The 18,589-nt window shown below is 38.1% G+C and overlaps 1 non-coding gene across 1 annotated transcript; it reads left to right on the top strand.

Moving 5' to 3' along the window:
- The first annotated feature begins 1,450 nt into the window (after positions 1 to 1,450).
- On the top strand, positions 1,451 to 1,554 carry LOC112752794 (small nucleolar RNA R71). The gene has a single exon (XR_003177209.1). It is a non-coding gene; the product is annotated as a small nucleolar RNA R71 (small nucleolar RNA).
- The last annotated feature ends 17,035 nt before the right edge of the window (positions 1,555 to 18,589 follow it).

Here is an 18,589-nt window from a genome sequence, read left to right as displayed (position 1 = left end):
GTAGTCTCAAGACTAGCTCTCCTTTTTCTACATCAATAATGGCCTTAGCAGTGGCTAGAAAAGGCCTTCAAAGGATGATGGATTCATTTCTATCCCCCCCCCCAGTGTCTAGAATTACAAAGTCTACAGGGATGTAAGGTCCTCAACCTTTACTAGGACATCCTCCACCATACCATATGCTGTTTTTAGGGTCTTATCTAGCATCTCCAATGAGATTGTGGCACGTTGTACCTCTAGAATTCCTAGCCTCTTCATTATAGACAGAGGCATCAGATTGATGCTTGAGCCAAGGTCACATAGTGCCTTCTCAAAGGTGATGGTCCCTAAAGTACAGGGAATCAGGAAGCTTCCGGGATCTGGTAGCTTTTGAGGGAGCTTCTTCTGGACCAAGGCACTGCACACCTTGGCCAGTATCATAGGCTCATCTTCCTCTTCTAACACCTCTATATGAGAGTATTTGGCTCTCAACTTCCTAAGGATTGCTAGGTACCGAGCAATTTGCTCTTCCTTAGACTCTTCATGATCTTCTGAAGAAGTGTATTCTTCAGGTTCCTCTCTCGGCAAATGGGCCTATAAGGTGGCATTCTCAGTTTCCTCATGAGCTCTGATTTCTTTGAGCTCCTCTATATTAGGCTCCTCTTTAGGTTCGGTCACAACCTCTACCATGAGGGCCTTGCACTCTTCCTTTCGATTTACCTCTGTGTTACTCGGAAGAGTATTTGAAGGGATATCTGAGATCATCTTGCTCAGATGACCAACCTGTATCTCCAAGTTCCAAATAGAAGATCTAGTTTCAGCCATGAAACTATGTGTGATCTTAGAGAGGTTAGAGACTATAGTAGCCAAGTCAGAGAGGCTCTGCTTGGGTGTCTCTATCATCTGCTGAGATGATTCGAATGGTTTATTATTGAACCTGTTCTGGTTCATTCCATTCTGATTATTATTGAAACCTTGTTGAGGCTTCTACTAGTCTCTCCACCCAAAATTGGGGTGGTTCCTCTATCCCTGATTGAAAATATTTGAATAGGAATTGTTGTTGGAGTTTCTTGAGAAGTTTTCCATGTAGTTTATCTCCTATATGGTGGTCTAGGCGTTATCATCTACGTCTAACTCATAGGCTGTCTCTGGGCAGTAAGCCTCAGAGCTCTACGTCCCACTCAGGTGCTGAGTGATCATGTTGATCTGCTGAGACATGAGCTTGTTTTGAGCCAAGATGGTGTCTAAGGTTCCTACTTCTAGGATGCCTCTCTTCTGTGTAGCCCCATTGCTCACAGGGTTCCTTTCAAAAGTGTACATGTACTGGTTGTTAGCAACCATATCAATGAGCTCTTGCACCTCTTCAAGTGTCTTCTTCAAGTGGAGGGATCCACCTACAGAGTGGTCCAATACCATCTTGGACATATCAGATAGGCTATCATAGAAGATATCCAACATGGTCCAATCTGAGATCATGTCAGGAGGGCATCTCCTGATCAGTTTCTTGTATCTTTCCCATGCTTCAAAGAGGGATTCACCCTCTTTCTATCTGAAGGTTTATACTTTCACCCTAAGCTTGCTCAGCTTTTTAAGGTGGAAAGAACTTAGTCAAGAATCCATTAACCACCTTCTCCCAACTATCTAGGCTTTCCTTAGGCTGAGAATCCAGCCATAGTCTTGCTCTGTCTCTTACAGCAAAAGGAAAGAGCATGAGCTTGTAGACCTTTGGATTTACTCCATTAGTCTTAACAGTGTCACATATCTGCAGAAAGTCAGATAGGAACTTGTTTGGATCTTCCTGTGAAAGTCCATGAAACTAGCAGTTCTGTTGTACCAGAGTGACCAGTTGAGGCTTCAACTCAAAGTTGTTTGCCCCAATGACAGGAATGGAGATGCTATGCCCATAGAAGTCAAAATTGGGTGCAGTGTAAGATCCTAGGACCTTTCTTGCGTCACCTCCATTGTTTGGATTAGCTGCCATTGTTATTTCTTCTGCCTCTTATTCTAATGCTCATGTAAGATTCCTTACGGCTCTGCTAGCTTGAGCTTGTTGCAGACGCCTTTTCAGAGTCCTTTCAGGATCAAGATTTGGGTCAAAAAGAGGTTTTTTATCCCCACTCCTATCATAAACAAAAACAAAGAAACCAAGAAGAAAGAAGAAAAGATTCTCTATGTCAGAGTATAGAGGTCCTTTGTTAGAGATATAGGTAAAGAAGAAAAGAGAAGATGGTATCTTTTAATTAAAAAGAGAAGTTTCCGAAAATGGAGAGAGAAAGAGAAGAATTTTAAAACTAAAGAAAAAGAAAGAAACAAGAGATTTTCGAAAAAGATGAGAGAGAAAGGAGTTAGAATTTTCGAAAAAGAAGAGAGAGAAAGAGAGAAGAATTAGAAAGAATCAATCTTTTAAAATTAAAATGAAACAAACAAGTAACTAACTAAGAAAGATTTCAAAATAAAATAACATAAATGATTTGAAGGAGATTTAATTTTTGAAAATATTTAAAATTTTAAAAAGTAAGAAGTTGGAAAAGAATATTTGAAATTTAAAAATTAAAAAGAGAAAGTTAAAAGAGTGAAGCAAGATGAGATAAGATTTTAAAATTTAGGACAAAAGATTTTATTTTAAAAAGTTCTGAAATTAAAAGAAAGTTAAAGAAGGATTTTAAAAATTTAAAAATCTTAAAATTCAAAATTAAAATAAAGAAAAACAAACAAAATACTAAACTTTAAAAATTAAATTTAAAAGAAAGATAAGATAACAAGATTTTGAAAATCAAAGAAAGAAAAGATAAGATAAAGATTTGAAATAGAAGATAAACAAGAAATTTAAACAAAAACCAAAAGACAACTAACAAAACACCAAACTTAAAAATTTGAAATTAAATGACACAAGATTTAAAAATTTGAAAGGAAAAACACTAAAAGACACCAAACTTAAAGATTTTAAAAATCAAAGACACTAATTTTTGAAAACCTTGAAAGAAAAACACCAAACAACACCAAACTTGAAAATTTTGAAATCAAACAAGAAAAATAGCAAGAACAGTTCGAACACTAAGGAAAGAAAACAAGAACAATTTTTAAAGACTCAAGAAAAGAAATGAAAACTAAAGTGACACCAAACTTAAAAATTAACACAAGACTCAAACAAAAGAAAAACAATGATGACTAATAATGGAAAATATTATTTTTTATTTATTTATTTTTTTGAAAAATTTTTTGAAAAAGAAACAAGAAACACAAAAAGGAAAACACGTAAGGGTGCCTGATCTAAGGAACAAGATAACCGTTAGTTTGTCAATCACAAACAATCCCCGGTAATGGCTCCAAGTAATACCTGATGCACCACTATTTCATGGTACATTTTATGATGAATTGAATGGATTTTATTAACTTTTCTCACATTTATTCAATGAAATAGCATGGTTTTGTAATTCTCTCTTAATTTGTGCATAAGTGTGAAAACATGCTTTTTAGGCCTTTAATTTGCTAGTTTAATTCACCTTTGATTCCAATAAATACCTTGATGTATTTGTTAGTGAATTCAGGTTGAAAAGGCTAGGAATGGATCAAAGGAGTGAAGAAAAAATAATGCAAAGTAGAGAATTCATGGAAAATCAAGGATTTGTAGTGTATACATCGACGCGCACGCGTGAAAGACGTGCACGCGTGAATATGAAGTCGCATGGCGACGCGTACGCGTGACATGACGCATACGTGTGGGAAGCAAAATGCCAAACAACGCGTACGTGTGACCCATGCGTACGCGTCGCAGCTCGCACGTGACCTCATTAAAGTGAAAACGTTGGGGGCGATTTCTGAGCTTCCCAGGCCCAGACCCAACTCATTTTCTGAGCCTATTACATGCAGAAATCAAGAGGAGTGAAAGGGAGTTTTGATCATGTTTTAGTTAGCTTTTAGAGAAAGAAGCTCTCTCTTCTCTCTAGAATTAGGATTAGATGTAGATTAGGATTTCTTTAGATCTAGGTTTAATTCATGCTTTGATCTACTTTTCCTTCCTAATTTCTTGTTCCTTTACCTTTGCTTTCCTAGTTTAGTATTTTACTCTTTGTATTTGTTTACTTTGTTGTTGATGCACTCTTGTTTCTTCTATTTTTCTTTAATGCAATTTATGTTTGATTTCTTTTATTATTGATTTGCTTTGTTGTTGTTAATTCCTTGCAATTAGTAGTTGTAGATTTATATTTCTTGCAATCTTATTTTGCTTTCCTTTTATGCCTTCCAAGTGTTTGACTAAATGCTTAAAAGGATGTTAGAGTAGATTTTTGTGTTCTTGGCTTGGGATGGTAACTTAGGTAAAATTGAGTTGCTAATGTTCAAGTGTTGATAATTGGTATCCATTGACTCTAGCTTCCACTAAGTTAATTAGTGAGGTGGCTAGGACTTACGGATTGGGATTGATATTGCTCATTTGACTTTCCTTCACTTGTTAAAGGATGAGTTAATGGGATTGATCCTTGCAATTATCATGTTGTGGTTAGTAACAAGGATAAAGATCCTTAACTATCAACCCTTGCCAAGACCTTTTTTATTATTTGAGTTTCCTTTACTTTCTTGCCATTTATCTTTCATGTTCCTTATTCAAAATCCCAAAATACTTGTCCCATAACCAATAATAAGAACACTTCCCTACAATTCCTTGAGAGACGACCCGAGGTTTAAATACTTCGGTTATTATTTTTATAGGGTTTGTATTTGTGACAAAAAAATTTTTGATTGAGGAATTATTTATTGGTTTAGAACTATACTTGCAACGGGATTTCAATTGAGAAATTTTTTACTGATAGACAATTTTTTTCGTTCATCAAAATGGCGCCATTGCCGGAAAATTGTAAATGTGTGCCTTGTTATTGGTTATTGTATATATGTTAATATTGTGAATAGCTTGATTTTTGGATCGCTTGTTAGTTTTTGCTAGTTTTAGGATTTTGTTTCATTATTTCTTGTTAGCTTTTGCCTTTATTTTCTCTTTTCATTATGAATTCTCACCCCTTTGCTATGAGTTTGGTTACAACTATGTTGTAGAAAATGGAGATTACAATAAGAACATTCATCAAGGATGGAACAATCAAAGGTGGGAGGTGCCCCAAGCTTATGGACAACCTTCTTGGCAACAACCCCCTCTGGTCTCTTATAGGTATAATTTCACTCCTAATGCATATCAATCCAATGGCTATGGTAGACCTCATTGTGACTATCAACAACCATATGCCTATGAGCCTCATCCTCAACATAGCTCTCAACCATACTCACAAGCCCCTTTTTACCGAATACCCTCCTATGACCCTCATCCATCATATAACCAATCACCCTTACCTCATCCTTGTGACCATTATGAGAGAAAGCCCATAGAACCACCCACATTCCAATACAATTACTCCCAAGGACCACAAATTCCATACACACCACCTTTATACTCTTACCAAGAACAACTACCTTCCTATTATAAACCCTTTCTCCAAAATAATGAACCCTCCTATCCACCCAATCTCCAATAGATGAAATCCTTGGTCTTATCCTTCAAGGGCAAGAAGAGATGAAAAGGGAGGTACTAGAATTCACGGCCGCCTTGGACGAGGTAGTGAATCGATTAGCCTCCTAATGCTTGAACAACCAAGGCATTCCCATGGCCACATGTGGAGAATCAATTGAAGAGCATAGCATGAAGGAGAGATTGGAAACTCCGGTAGAAAGTAAGGAATGTTGCTTCTTGTTAAAACAATTGGAGGAACCTATGATTGTTAAAGAAGAGGAAGAAGTGGTTGAAGACTTAGGAGATGCGGAACCTCCATGGGAATCAAGAATCATAGAAAATTTCTCCAAGAAGATTGAATTTGATGTTGAGGAGGAAAGTGCACAACCTCCAAAATAATTGTTGAGTGAAGACTTGGAAGGAATGAAGCAAGAATTGAGTTTCCTTGGTGATGAAGATCATGCATCAAACCTTCTTGGTGGTGAATCCTTTGAACTTGAAGAACCTTCTCCCGATGAATTTGAAAGTATTGTGGGGGTAGATTTCTCTCATTCTCCCATTTATGATTTGAGTGATGGAGAAGAGTTAGATGAAATTGATAAACAAATGATTGAAATTGAGAAATCTTGTGAAGAGGTGGAGGTCCTTAGAAAAAGAAGGACGGGAGTTGAATATGCTTTGTCAAGACCCTTGGAACCTTCTTCACCTAGGTTGTCATCTACTCCTTCATTTAAGTGGGTAAAAGTCATCTCTATTAGCTTTATTTTCCCACTTGAGTATGGTTTACTTGAAACGAATGGTCAACTTAGGGAACTTTGTGGGATGAAGCGTAAAAGAAGGATGTTTCGTGGTTGGTGTTGTAAATCAAAGCTCATTTTGGTTGACACATCGAAGATGAGATGCAAAGGTTGGACTAGTGCTCAATTAGGTGGGTCTAGAAGGAGAGTTTGGCACTTCATTGAGAATTCATCTTGCTTGCCACCCAGATGGACTAATGAGAATCAACTTGAAGACGGGTGTAGAAATAAGATATGGGATCCGGGAATACATGAGGATCAATTTTAGGAGCCCTTAGTTTGTGAAGAACTCCATCAAAGCTTGGAGCTATTGATTTTGAAGAATGGAGCTTATTGGAAGTCCAAGCATTGGTGGATGTTCAAGGATGGCTTCAAGCATAAGCCACCTTGAGGAGGAGCTCCCCACAAGTCCAACTTAAGGACAATAAACAAAAGTGCTAGGTGGGAGACACCCCACCATGGTAACATCTTTTCATTTTTCTCTTTTGTAAATATTGATAAAATTAGTTAATTTCATGTTTTGATTGGTTTGTTGAGTTTAGTTGGTAGTCTAGTATGTTAAATAAGGTTTTATGGTGTTTTGGTGGTTGTTTGGAGGTTTAGAATGCTTGGTTTGGTGCAAGAACTTGGAAAAATTTTGAAAAATAGAGCACCAACCCACGCGTACGTGTCACCTCACGTGTACGCATGACCCCAAGCTTTTTCACCATCCACGCGCACGCGTCAGCCACGCGTACACGTGGATCCAAAATTTCCACCTTCCATACAAAATCCAAAGAGTTTTGCAAGTTTTGGGCTGGAATTGTGCCTTTCGCACAGGCCCATCCACGCGTACGCGTCATCCCTCTGAATAACCCATCACACGTACGCATGACCCACGTGTACGCGTCGCTCCCATTTCATCTATCTATGCTCACGCGTCACTCAACGCGTACGCGTGGATAGCCTTGTTTCATCACCTTCTTTTCTTCTCCTCTTTCCCATTCTTTTCTTCTCTTCTCCTCTCTTTTCTTTCCCTTTTCTTACCCATCATCCAACACTACCATACGCCATGAACCATTAGTTAGTTTAGTTAGTTAGCTATTTAGTAAGTTTCATTTTTGATTAATTTTCCATTTTCTTTGATGAGTGTTGGATTATTAATTTTGTTTGCTGTTTATTGCTGCTTATTATTAATTGAATGCTATTTTAGCATAATTATTTTTGGATATTCATTGTTGGATTCTCTTGTTGAGGTTATAATTTATTACTTGGTTTTGAATTTTTCATGCTTAACCTTTGTGAACACCAAGTACATGAGAATTTCCTTTAAAGCATGTTAAATCTTTTTTGAATTGCATGATTTGGCCAACATGTGATTTGAATCCTTTTCTTTGATTAGGCAATTTCTTGATGGATGTTATGCATTTATCTTAATGCATTGTGTTTCTTGATCATATGCATCCATATGTTTTGGCTTGAATGCTTTTGTACTTCTTTATTGCTTGTTTGGTTGTCTTAACTTACGAGTTTAGAGCATCTCAAGCACACTAGAATGAGTGAAGTGCATGCTCCTTTTCGTGTAACTGTGACATAGCTTTTTATGTTAGTGTGTGTGTTCTAAACTGCGCGCAACTTAGAATGCACACTTACCTTTATCCATGCCACACATTGAGTCACTCACTTCATTCTAGTAATTATTACCTCATTCCAACAATGTATGCTTCCTTGCTTTTGCATTTACTTTTCTTACTATCCTGTCTTCTATTTTCAGGATGAGTCATTATAAGCTAAAACGTAAGCGGGACAAAGAACATGCAGCAACCGATTGATCTACCAGCTGAAGGTAGCAACTCGGCAAGTCGCCATACCCCCTTGCTCATCTTTGAATACACCGAGGACGGTGCAAACTTTTAAGTGTGGGGAGGTCATCCGACTGAATCGGCGCTTTTGGGTGACAAATTTCTAAAACACTTTCACATTTCATTTTAGGCCTTTTAGGATTTTTAGTTGCATTTTCTTATTTTGCATATATATACATAATAAACTTAGTCAAAATAATGAAATTTTTCAAGAAATTTATCTATAGGGCATTGACATCCCAATTGATTTGGGTAAAAAATTTTCATTGAACTTGCTTGAACTATACATTGTGGAACATGTTTTGAGCTAAGAACACACAACCTCGTGAGTTTTTAGCCTAATTGTGTGGTTATATCTTATAACCACTTATTTTTCTTCTTGTGCGTGATCATTCTCTTTCTATTATTGTAATCTTTGATTTGTTTGATTCTATATGTCCATTATTTTGTGTATACATGCATTTATATGATTGAGGTCATTGTTCATTGAGCTCACTTACCCAAATAGCCTACCTTTTATCTTCCATAGTTAGCCAATTTTGAGCCTATGATTAACCCTCTTGTTCTTAATTTTAGCACATTACAAGCCTTAAAGCAAAAAGAAACAATAAATGTCCTTAATTTGGATCTTTGATTAGCTTAGGCTAGTGAGTGTGTATCATTCAAGTGTGGGGAAACTTGGGACATTGGTTGAGGTAAAAGTGTATTTTGTAATTTTGTTGAAAATCATGGAAATTAGGTACATACTCATGTGTTAATTAAATGTAAAATCATATGCATTGATACTTTTGTATATACTTTATTGCAAAAAGAAAAAAAATGAGAAAATAAAAAGAAAAAAATATATATGAAAAGAAAAATAAATAATAGAAAAAGAAAGAAAAAGCAAAGCAATAAAAAGGGGACAAAATGCCCCAAAGTGAAGTCCAATAACAATCAATGCATATGAGTTGTAATAAAAAAGAGAATGCATGAGTGTGTGAAAAACTGAGGATTATGGGTAGTTAGGCTTGTTTAGAATTCTATAGGTTGTTATATAGGTTAGGTGGGAAGTTTAGGTTAATCAAAGATTCAAATTCTAGTCCACTTGACCATATGCATCCTACCGTGACCTAGCCCAATTACAACCTTTGGGGAAGTCCTCATGATATTTGTATACATGCATGAAATAATTGTTGATTGTTAGATAAAAATCATATCTTTGAAAGCATGATTAGAAGAGAATTGAGTGAATCAACCCTATACACTTGAGCGACTAGAGCGGATACACATTCGGTGAGGGTTCGATTGCTCAATTACATGTTTTCACCTAGAATCATCACTTTTCTTGTAAGTTTGTAAAATCTTTTAATAATTCAATTCAATTGTGGGTTTGGCTTGGTTGTTAATACCTTTAGCCCTTATGTGCATATATGCTTTCTTGGAAGTTGATTTATTTTGACCAAATAGTTGCATTCATTTAGATAGTTGCATATAGATAGGTCGCATTTAGTTAGTTTGCATTTAATAATTGTTGATACCCTTTGTCTCTTTCTTGGTTTAGCATGAGGACACGCTTGGTTTAAGTATGGGGAGATTTGATGCACCACTATTTCGTGGTACATTTTATGCTGAATTAAGTGAATTTTATCAACTTTTCTCACATTTATTCAATGAAATAGGATAGTTTTGTAATTCTCCCTTAATTTGTGCTTAAGTGTGAAAACATGCTTTTTAGGCCTTTAATTTGCTAGTTTAATTCACCTTTGATTCCACTAGATGCCTTGATGTGTTTGTTAGTGAATTCAGGTTGAAAAGGCTAGGAAGGATCAAAGGAGTGAAGAGAAAGGCATGCAAAGTGGAGAATTCATGGAAAATCAAGGATTTGGAGTGCATACATTGACACGCACGCGTGATAGATGCGCACGCGTGAATATGAAGTCGCATTGCGACGTGTACGCGTGACCCATGCATACGCTCGCAACTCGCACATGACCTCATTAAAGTGAAAATGTTGGGGGTGATTTCTGAGCTTTCCAGGCCCAAATCCAACTCATTTTCTGAGCCTATTACATGCAAAAATCAAGAGGAGTGAAAGGGACGAGCACATAGGGAGTTTTGATCATGTTTTAGTTAGTTTCTAGAGAGAGAAGCTCTCTCTTCTCTCTAGAATTAGGATTAGATGTAGATTAGAATTTCTTTAGATCTAGGTTTAATTCATGCTTTGATCTACTTTTCCTTCCTAATTTCTTGTTCCTTTACCTTTGCTTTCCTAGTTTAGTATTTTACTCTTTGTATTTGTTTACTTTGTTGTTGATGTACTCTTGTTTCTTCTATTTTCTTTAATGCAATTTATGTTTGATTTCTTTTATTGTTGTTTGCTTTGTTGTTGTTAATTTCTTGCAATTAGTAGTTGTAGATTTATATTTCTTGCAATCTTATTTTGCTTTCCTTTTATGCCTTCCAAGTGTTTGACTAAATGCTTGGAAGGATGTTAAAGTAGATTTTTGTGTTCTTGGCTTGGGATGGTAACTTAGGTGAAATTGAGTTGCTAATGTCCAAGTGATGATAATTGGTGTCCATTGACTCTAGCTTCCACTAAGTTAATTAGTGAGGTGGCTAGGACTTATGGATTAGGATTGATGTAGCTCATTTGACTTTCCTTCACTTGTTAGAGGATGACTTAATGGGATTGATCTTTGCAATTATCATGTTGTGGTTAGTAACAAGGATAAAGATCCTTAACCATCAACCCTTTCCAAGACCTTTTTTTATTATTTGAGTTTTCTTTACTTTCTTGCCATTTATCTTTCATGTCCCTTATTCAAAATCCCAAAATACTTGTCCCATAACCAATAATAAGAACACTTGTCCCATTTATCTTTCATGTCCCTTATTTAAATACTTCGGTTATTATTTTTATTGGGGTTTGTACTTGTGACAAACAAATTTTTTTTTGAGGAATTGTTTGTTGGTTTAGAACTATACTTGCAACGGGATTTCAATTGAGAAATTCTTTACCGATAGAAAATTTTTTTCGTTCATCAATACCTCAGGTGAGTGAGGGTCGAATCCCATGAGGATTGCCGGATTGAGCAAGTTGTGGTTATCCTACAGATCTTAGTCAGGCGAATAGAAAGTTAGTTTTTGGTTGTTCTAGGTGCATAAACAAGCAATAACAAAAGCGATAAATAATTAAGATAGAGATAGTAATTAGCAGTCAGTTAAGGCTTCGGAGATGGTTCTTCTTCTGGATTAACACGTCATACTGATGCACGAAAAACTTGTCTCATAACAAATTTCCTTCGGCAAGTGTACCGAATTTGTCGTCAAGTAAAAACTCACAATAGAGTGAGGTCGAATCCCACAAGGATTGATTGATCAAGCAACTTTAATTAGAGGAATGTTCTAGTTGAGCGAATCAGAATTTGAGTTGAGAATTGCAAAAAATAAAATGGCGGGAAAGTAAATGGCAGAAAAAGTAAATGCTAGAATTAAAGAACTGAAAATAAATGACTAAAAGTAAATTGCAGAATTGTAAATGGGAATGGGGAAATCGCTCATAAAAGTAAATAACAGAAATTAAAGAGAATGGGTAAGATCAGAAATGGGGGTTCATTGGGCTCAGGAGATGTTGCATTCTCCGGATCAATTTCATTTTCATCTCTTCCTCAATCAATGCACTCATTGATCTCCTTGGCAATCTTAAGTAATTGAATTACAATTTCTTATAATTCAATCTCTCAAATCTTGATCAATAGCCAATTCCTTGGTCAATTGCTCATGAGAAGAGATGAAGTATGGTCACTGATTATACCACATGCATTTCCCAAATCAAGTGTTGAGAGGATTATAGTCACATATCCATCCAAACCCAATTTGGTCCAGCATGAGAAAGCATTTCTAGCATGATCTCTTCATTCCTCTTTCAAGGTTCAGAAGAGATCCAAGTATGAATAGCTTCTTTTCCAAGATAACTACCCAATTGGATGAAGATCAAAAGCTTTCAAGTAAAATCAAGAGAAAAGATAGAAGAAGAATAATGAAAACTAGTATTGATCCATCAAATTACAACAGAGCTCCCTAACCCAATGAAAGGGGTTTAGTTGTTCATAGCTCTGGAAAATGAAAACCAAGATGGAGAATACATGATGAAAACTAGAAGTGCAGAGAAAGTAAATACAGAGAGTAGTTCTATGCCCAGAGGCTCCCTATAATTTTCAAAACTCCCTAATTAATTCAAAGCTACTCCTATATATACTACTCTTCTACTCTTCTAGTTGGTTCTTCAAGTCTTGGGTTTGGGCCTTTGGATCTTGAGTTTGAAGCAGTTATCTTCTTCATTGGGCTTGGCTTTACTTGCAGAGAGAAAGTGTGAAGTGGGTAGAGACTTTTGCTCAGGACGTTAGTGGTGTTAACGTTCAGTGAAAATATGGGTTCGAGAACGTTAGTGACATTCAACTTTTTCACTAACGTTCCTTACCCAAGTAAGAGCCACGTTAACCTCAACGTTAGTAGCACAAACGTTGCCACTAACGTTGCCTCTTTGTCCTTTGCACACATTATTGGGACTCAACTTTTCCAATAACGTTGAGAAGCCTCTCCCTTCCCTACGTTAGAGTCCACATTAACTTAGTTAACGTGGCTCTTTTAACGTAGGCTTGCCAACCTTCGAGAACGTTAGTGACACTTAACATTGTCACTAACGTTCCATTGTGCCCCTTAGCTCCCACGTTAGAGTCCACGTTAACCTAGTGGCTTCTAACGTGGCCATGCTAGCCATCTCCAACATTAGTGACAAAGTTGAGTGTCACTAACGTTGGCTCAACATTCCCTTATCCACGTTAGCTTCCACGTTAACTAAGTTAACGTGGGAGTTAACGTGGCTCATGGTGGCATGTGTGGGCTTCTTCCAACGTTAGTGACAATGTTGGGTGTCACTAACGTTGGCGTCACCTCCCTTCTTCACGTTAACTTCCACGTTAACTTGGTTAACGTGGGAGTTAACGTGGCCTAGTGTGACTTGGCCAACGTTAGTGATAATGTTGAATGTCACTAACGTTGGCTTCCCCCCTTTCTTCTTAACGTTAGAGGCCACGTTAACTAAGTTAACGTGGTGACTAACGTGGCCACTTATGAGCTTGGTCCAACGTTAGTGATAATGTTAAGTGTCACTAACGTTGGTTTCATTTCCTTTTTTCCATGTTAGAGTTCACGTTAACTTAATTAATGTGACTCTTAATGTGGGCAATGATGGCTTCGAGAGCATTATTGGCAATCACTTTTCTTATTAACTTTGCAAGTTACTCCTATTCCACGTTAGTGTTAACGTTAGTGTAACTAACGTAGCCACTAATGTGGTTCTTCTTTGCTTCCTTTGTCCTGAAATCAAGCAATAAAGTGCATCAAAGTTCTAGTCCAAGTCATGGGAAATGCAACCTCCAATTTGTCCTTAAATTCATGCAAAATCCTCATGAAATCATGTAAAGTGCACAATGTATGCTTGAATCAAGATGTAAGTGAATATCTACCTAAAACTAGCTTATTTCCTAAGGAAATGCATGAAACTACCCTAAAAACAGTAAAGAAAAGGTCAGTGAAACTGGCCAAAATGCCCTGGCATCACAACACCAAACTTAAAGCTTGCTTGTCCCTAAGCAAGTACTGGAACAAGAGAATGATGAATGGAATGCCAAGAGAAATGAGTCATTCTTGTGGAAGTCATATCCCTGGTTTTATGGTGGTTTCATGCATAGCAACTTAGGTTCATTCCTGGCTTTCAGACCTTTATCATGTCCTAGAATACTCACTGTGATTGCATCCCATGAGACTTTTATTCATTGATCCTTTTGTTGTTATTTCAGGGCTTATTTGTGTTCTTAGACTAAGTATTCTGTGAGGGGACAACTCTTTAAAATAAGCTTTCAGCCAACACTCTAGAACCAGTTGGTTCAAGGTGCTAGGTGTTGAAGCACCCCTAAGGACTTACTTGCTCAAGTCTCTCCCCCATACATACACACCACAGGCACATAGTTTATTTATTTTCTTTTCTTGAGACCTTGGTGTCCAGCACCTCTTTGGGTTACTAAATGCTCTGTAGTGAGGGTTACTCTTGATAGTGGACTTTCAGCTGATAATCCTGAGTTAGTTAACCCAAGTTACCAAGTGATAAGGCACCCCTAAGAGCTTATTCATCTAAGTAGATCCCTCACACAGGAGCACCACAGACACATGCCTCAAGATTAAAAACCATTGGTGCCTAGCCTTATTGTTTGTTCTTTTTCTTTTATTCCTCAACTTTGATTGTTCTTTCCCTTTTTCTTATTAGGATCTTCTTATTTAGCTAGTCTCATGAGGTGTATCTCAAGCATAGTATTCATGACAGATAGTTGTCCTCCCACCTTATGGTTGAACCAACTTAGCTAACTTATGACTATACCATAAACTCATGAATTTACTCCATAGTATGAACTCTTCTCTGGTCTTAAAAAAAAACACTCATTCTCTTTTCATTTGATTCAAAGGGACAGGCATACAAATAAGTAAAGTCAGGATGCAGTGACATAAGGACTAGCAATCATAAACCTCTTCAACACAAAAACTTAAAAGACAGAATTTAAAAAGGTTTAAACTAACATGGAAGCAAGTTCTATTTCATACAAGATCTTCCTTATTTAAAGCATAGAAAAAGATGGACCAAAGAAGGAACTCCACCACCTTTTACTCTTGTGGATGTCCATGCTCTCCTTCTTGCTTGTCCTCCTGGTGTTTTTCTTGATTGCTTGTGCTCCCACTTTCCTTGCCTTTTCCAAGCAGCTTCTTCCAGAAACCACCATCTTCCATCTTCTTCTTGAGTGTTTCCTTCTGTTGTTTCACCTTCCTCTCTTCTTGTTCTACAAAATCTTTTTGGACCTCATCATATGTAGGGATGGCATAGTGTAGGTGATGCATATTACTGGACATGTAGTTCAACTTGGCTTGAGTGTTGACGTTGAACTCCTCCCTATGTAGTTGTCGTCCTTCATTAAGTACAGTGAACTCATTGAATGCTTTCATCTGGGCTATTTGTCGCTGATTGAGTTCCTGCAAATGCTTATCTTGACGTTCTTGCCTCTCAGTAACTTGGTGGATGGTTTGAGTGAGCTGGGAGTATTGTTCCTATTGCTGCTCCATTTTTTGTTTCTGCCACTCTTCTTGTTGGCTCATCCGGTTCAATATTTGCTCTTGTCCTTCCATATGTCTCATCCCCAAATCTTCAATAGCTCTTAGAAGGTGATTCATATTCAAGTCGGCTGGGTAAGGATGCTTTCCTTGTTGATATTCTTCCTGACGAGACTCCTCTTGGTGAGCTCCTTCTTTGGCTTTTAGTTTCCCTTTTTGTGGCCTTCTTTGTTGCTGAGCAGGTGTAGTATAGGCCATACGCTGGGTTGTCATTAGCCTCCCAGGGTTCACCCAGTCTGGATTGCTATCCTCAAAGACAACCTTGGCCTTTGTGCACAATCTGAGAATGGTGCTGGGGTACCAAAGCCTGGCACCTGATTCAAGCTTCTCAGCTGAATCTTGAATTCCCTCAGCTATAAATTCATGCACATTGATTTCTCCACCTTGTACTAGGCAATGTACCATAGTTTCTCGATTAATATTTACCTCTGAATTATTTGCAGCTGGGAGAATAGACCTCCTCACGAGTTCAAACCACCCCTTGGCTTCTGGGCTAAGGTCTCCCCTCTTGATGAACCGGGGTCTCCCATCTCTATACCTCTCCTAGGCAGCTGCTATAACACAGATGTCAGTCACGATCTCAGTGAGCTCATCATTCTCTTGGCTTTTACTTATCCTTGCATGATAGCTAGGCTCATCAAAATGTGGTGATTTCAGGTGAAGAGTTCTTATTATAGCATGTGGGCTGAAGTCCACCTCCTTTCCTCTTACATAGCTTTTGAAGGTTGGGGCCCTGGTTTTGTCTTCTCTGACCACATTTGCGTAGAACTCCTTGATGAGGTTTGCATTGATCTTCCCCTCTGGATTGGTGAGCATTTGCCACCCTCTTTCTTCAATCTTCTCCCGAATCTGTGGGCATTCGTCTTCATTGATTTGGAAGGTTAACTCAGGCAGTATCTTTTTAAGCTTTATCTGCTCAAATTCTCATTCATGGAAAGCAGTCTTAAATCTCTTCTCGTCGAAAGGAATGTTCTCCATTGGTTCCTTCCTCTTCTGCCTCTTGGAGCTTGATGTGCCATGAATGAAGTTAAAGTGAAAAGGGTGTAGTGAAGGGAAGAAATGTGGGATTTAGAGAGTGGGAAGTTGAAGAACTGGTTGCTGGAAAGTGAAGTGCAAGGGGTATGAATTTCGAATGTGGAGATGGTGCAGATTGGATCCACTTATATAGAGAAGTGATGAAGAGATGAAAGGTGTGGATTGATGGGGTTGGTGTATGATGAACGGATGGGGTTTTGTATGGAGTAAGCACGAGGATTATCAACTTTATGATGGAGTTAGTTCAGTTTCCAAGTTTGTTCTTCCTCCAATGTTGCATGGCAACCATTCCCAATGCATTCCCCCTTGAGGCACGTGTGTAGTACCCTCTTCATGAAGTGGCCGAACCTTTCTCATTAAATTGTCCAATCAATCTCCTTCAATACTCCTTTCCTTTCCCTATAAAGATCAAATAAGAAAAGTAAGAAATATTATAAAAAAATCAATTTAAATTTTTACGGCTAGAATAATAAAGAGAAGAAAAGATTTTGTTTATTCATGAACTCCAACTAACTAACTAACTGTGTATCCTTATATGCATATTGGTGGCACCATGGGGTGACACCAAACTTAGTTTGGAGCACTGTGATGAAAAGTTCTGTTCAAAGCTCCAAGACTAGCATGCTCTCAGTTACATTCATGCTTTCTTAGCATGCTTTGAACACCAAACTTGTTCTTCACTATACACTGCAATATAAGAACTTCACCAAGTTTTTGTCAAGTTTGGGTTGGAATTCATGAATATTGACTTATTCACTAGTAAAAGCTAATAAAACATAGGTTGCCTCCCATGAAGCGCTTCTTTAGCGTCACTAGCTTGACGTTTCTCCTTCATCAGGGAGGTTGATAATGCTTCAAGTCCTCCCCTCTTGCCTTGGACTTATATCCATTGGTTGTATCAATGATCTCTACATGTTCCAAGGAGAGAACTCTGTTGATAGTGAAAACCTTAGGTAACTGAGATGGTACAGTGGGGAGATTAGGGGGGATATCTGGGAAGTAAGCTGACATCACTTTATCTCCTGGAGAGAAGTCTTCCGTAGGGATCTTCTTGTTCCTCCACCCCCTTGGTACCTTCTTCTTTGTCCCTTTTGATGCTACCTTGCTCTTGGCGACTCCTTCTTCTAAGGGAATTTTGTTGTTGTATTCACATGTCTCTAGTGGTTTAGGTTCCTCTAGCTTCTCCTTGAGCTGTGACAATTGCTGTTTGCCTTGTTCATCATTCAGTGGGGTTCTTAGATGTGTTGGTTGTGCTTCAGTGCTTGTTTCCTCTGTCAGCATCTCATTATGATCATTGCTTGGTTCTTTGTTTTCTTGGTCTGCTTCTTGTGAGAGTTTGAAGACATTAAAGCTGAGTCGTTCATCATGGATCCTCAATATTAGCTCCCCTCGATCCACATCTATGAGTGCTCTGGCTGTAGCTAGGAATGGTCTTCCCAATATGATTGGGTGCGTGTGACTCTCTTCCATATCCAAGATGACAAAGTTTGTGGGAAGAAAATATTTCCCCACCTTTAACAACACGTTTTCCACCACCCCTCTTGCTTGTTTTTTAGTTTTGTCAGCCAGCCTGTTGACTACATCTGTGGGAAATATCTCATTGATCTGCAGCCTCTTCACCAGGGATAAGGGCATTAAGTTGATGCTTGCTCCCAAATCGCAGAGTGCTCTATCAAACATTATTTCCCCTATGGCACAGGGGACATGAAAACTCCCTGGATCTTTTCTTTTCGTAGGCAACTGCGGTTGAATGAGGGCACTGTACTCTTTGTTCATCACTATAGTTTGGCCTCCCTTGAGTGAGCTTTTCCTGGGAAGCAGCTCCTTCATATACTTGATATATGCAGGCATTTGTTGGATAGTCTTGATGAACGGTATGTTCACATGCAAAGATGCAAACAAGTCAAGAAATCTTGAGTATATTCTCTTCTTCACAGCACCATTGAGCAGTTGGGGAAAAGGTGCATAGAGTCTCAGCAGCTCCTGTTTTGAGATTTCTGGTTCTTGGTATTCTTTTTCCCCCTCCTCTACTGAGGTATCTTCAGGTTGTTCTGACAGCTTGCTTGGCTTGTCCTCAGTCTCCTTATCACTTATAGTGACCATCTTGCAATCTTCCCATCTTACTTTCTTTGTTTCACCTCTCGGATTCTTCTCTGTGTCACTTGGGAATCCATCTGTGGGTTTGGGAATTTGCTCAGAGAGATACCCCACTTTAGATTCCAACCTCTTGATTGTGTCTCCCTGGT

This window comes from Arachis hypogaea, chromosome 15 (assembly GCF_003086295.3).
Source record: "Arachis hypogaea cultivar Tifrunner chromosome 15, arahy.Tifrunner.gnm2.J5K5, whole genome shotgun sequence".
In the NCBI taxonomy this organism is placed as follows: domain Eukaryota; kingdom Viridiplantae; phylum Streptophyta; class Magnoliopsida; order Fabales; family Fabaceae; genus Arachis; species Arachis hypogaea.
This window is presented reverse-complemented; position numbering and strand designations above follow the sequence as displayed.